Genomic DNA, 3,112 nt, shown 5'->3' with positions numbered 1-3,112 from the left:
CCCCCCCCCCCCCCCCCTCTTGCCCCCCCCCCCCCCCCCCCCCCCCCCCCCCCCCCCCCCGAGGCTCTGGCAGCCTCACCCCCACCCCACCCCAGGGTGCGCTCACCGCAGGATTCCTTCTGGTCTTGCCTGGACGCCAGGGCCTCTGTCCCCTCCCTTGGGGATCACTCCAGTGCAGTAATAAGCAGCTTGGCCCTGCATCTCTAGGAGGGCAGCTATATTTAGAGTGGCATCCCCTTACCCCTCCCTCGCCCCTCTGGCCGCTCAGCCCGCCCGCTCCCGCTGCCCCTCCCAGCCACCTCTCCCTCTTTGTCGCATTACATAGTAATCTGAGATGCATTGGATGAGCTCCAGGGAACAGAATGTACTTGGCAGAGACGCGGGGCTTGATGTCTGCAAAATGTCGGAAACGCAGCCAAGAGCTGCTAACTGGGTCATTAACCTCCAAAAGCTAAGCGAGGACTGTAGGCCTGCTCTGCCTCCCTTCATCTCGCCAATAAAAGTGCCTCAGTGTGAGGGGAAGAAAAAGCCCAAAGTTGGCCGCTTTGATTTCTAGGCACCAAAGGCAGGCCCAGCCCCTCCTCCTGGCCCGGGCCCTTGGGCCGCCCCTGCTGCTTCTCTCCCTGTGTACATTCGGCCTTTGAAAGGCCCAGCAACCCCCCTGCAGCCCTTCCCTACCTCACAGCTCCAGGCCGACTTTCTTGGGTCTGGGAGGAAAAAGGAGAATGAGAAGGTTCCAGGCCCATCTCGGTCCCGCAACTAGATGAAAGGGTTTTGCCAATCTTCTACTCTGATTCTCTCCCTTCTAACTTCTTCCCTCCCTCCCTCCGCTCTGCCTTCTCTGCCTCCTTCCCCTCCTCTTTTGCCCCCTTGTCTCCCTTCTGAGAGCAGGCTGTGGGGTTGGGGCCTACACACACGGCCTGGCTCCAGGAGAGGAGCTCTGTCGCTTGCTGTGTGACCTTGGATGAGTCACCCATTTGTCTGCTCCTTAATTCCCTTTTATGTCACTTGTTCACAGGAATAACACCTTCCTGACCTATCTCACAAAAAAGTCTCTTACCAACTGCCAAGCTCTGCTCCGTTTCAGAGATCACTCTCCCTGACTACCTTGACTCACATCCTTCTGAAAGCCCCAAGGCCCAAACTTCCTCTGGACTTGTGTGCGCTCCTGGACGTTAGGAATGTGAAGTAGTCTCGCCAGGAACTTCAAAGGTTTGAACAGGTACCAGGGGATAGCCCCTAAAATCCACCCCCCTCAGGCTGTCTAGCCTCAGGATTGCCAAACAGACACTTCCCCCGAATGTCCAAACCCACTTCTCCAGCAGCTGGGTGGAGAGAGAAAGTGCTTGGTACTGAAACCAGAAGAGGTCCTGCAGTTCCTCAAATGATTCGACTGCCTTACTTGCTGGAGAGAGGACAGTCGGCCTGGGGAGACCAGCAGCAACTTATGCGATGTGTCTGGACACCTGGGTAGTCTCAACTGATGTCAGAGACCATGCACGCTGATCTGTGCGACCCCACTTATGCTCCCTGGTGGCATCCACAAAACTAGAACCAAGTTCAACCTGGGCCTGCACGCCCTTCCCGCCTCATCCCTCCCTGGTCTCACTCCACCTCCCTCTGCAGCCACGTCAGATCTACCCTGCTCCTTACCACACCTCATAGAGGCCTGTGCCCCCCCCCCCGCCACTGGGCCTTGGCCCAGGCTTCTTTTTTTAAACTAGCTGGAAGGCTCTTTGGCCTCTCCTTGCCACACGTTCAAATCTTTTGCATCCCTCAAAACCAATTCTCAAATGCCGATTCTCATCTCTAGAGGCGTTTGTTCTCTTTCTCCTTCAACTCTTCTTGGGGCTCTTCCATATTAGTCTCAGTATAAGCAGCTAGCTCTGGGTCATGTCATCGGTGTGCTTATTGTATCCTTCTTATGGATGGGAGATTTCTCCGTGGATAAGGACCCTTTCTTGTTGACCTCAACTCTGAAGGTGTAGGTGCCCATATATCCTGCTCTGCCTTCCCAGTTTATGCCTATTTTGCTAGGATTATTATTAATAACTCCCTTTTCACCCTTAAGTGCTCTGGTTTGGATGATGCATTGTATGGTCACCTTACTGAGGGTCTCTGTTCTAGTACCTGGCACATTAGTAGGACTCAGTAAATGGGGTGAGCTGCCATGAAGAGCATGTCAGAGTTATTTCTTACCCAGGTCCTGGGGGGCCTCTTGGTCCCCCCTTTTTTTCTCCAACCTGAAGGCATGCCCCCAGGTTTTTCCTTTCTCTTTCCTGGAGAAGAACTGCAGAAGCACCCAGTACCATTGTCTCTTTTGACACGCCTTCCATTTCCAAATGCTCCGACTTCCACGTGCAGTTGCTCACCCAACTCTTCCCATTCCTCTGAGCCCCTAAGCAGTAGGACCAACACTGGATGTTGGAAGTAGCTATCAAACTCCAGAGATGGTCAGCTGGTCTGTGGGACGAAGCCCTTACTTCTAACCTCAACTGGATTTTTGGTCTTGTCCAATTTCTTTGACAGTTCAACTCTTCAGAATTACCTTCAGATAGTAATGTAGTTGTCTTAGGAGGAGGTCACAACCTGGAAAGCTCCGAGCTGCTTTGTTATAAACTAAGTAGTTAGCCTTCATCACAATTTTTCTCAAAAATAAACCTGCTAGGGTGTTTGTTGACTTATTTTTTAAAAATATCAAACACTTGGAAATAAGAGCAGGCAAGATGCCTGGCCTTGTGAATGGAGCCCCAGTGTCAGGAAGCCTGGGTCTTCTTTCTACTTCTCCTCTGACTCACTGCTTTCTGGAGGATGAATCATATGCCCTTTCTTGGCATTGGGTCTCACTTCCTTCGTCTCCCCTATAAAATGGGTATATTTGCCCTTCCTACCACATAGGAGGGGGCTGAGGCTGGAAGAGGCCTTGGTCATTATGCAAAAATAATATTAAAAGTAAAAATGTGCTGAGATGCCTGGGTGGCTCAGTCAGTTGAGCGTCTGCCTTTGGCTCAGGTCATGATCTCAGGGTTCTGGGATCAAGTCCCGCATTGGGCTCCCTGCTCAGCAGGGAGCCTGCTTCTCCCTCCGCCTGTTCTGCCACTCCCCCTGCTTG

At 52.8% G+C, this 3,112-nt stretch overlaps 1 long non-coding RNA gene across 1 annotated transcript in view; it reads right to left on the bottom strand.

Annotated features, from left to right (window-relative positions):
- LOC110582711 overlaps window positions 1-751 on the bottom strand; it is a 1,387-nt gene extending 636 nt beyond the window's left edge. Inside the window, exons 1-2 of the long non-coding RNA XR_002480462.1 lie at window positions 679-751; window positions 107-203 (exon numbers count right to left, since the gene is read on the bottom strand). This is a non-coding gene — a long non-coding RNA (uncharacterized LOC110582711). The remainder of the gene's footprint in view (window positions 1-106; window positions 204-678) is intronic.
- Window positions 752-3,112: the final 2,361 nt, after the last annotated feature.

This window comes from Neomonachus schauinslandi, chromosome 1 (genome assembly GCF_002201575.2).
Source record: "Neomonachus schauinslandi chromosome 1, ASM220157v2, whole genome shotgun sequence".
In the NCBI taxonomy this organism is placed as follows: domain Eukaryota; kingdom Metazoa; phylum Chordata; class Mammalia; order Carnivora; family Phocidae; genus Neomonachus; species Neomonachus schauinslandi.
This window is presented reverse-complemented; position numbering and strand designations above follow the sequence as displayed.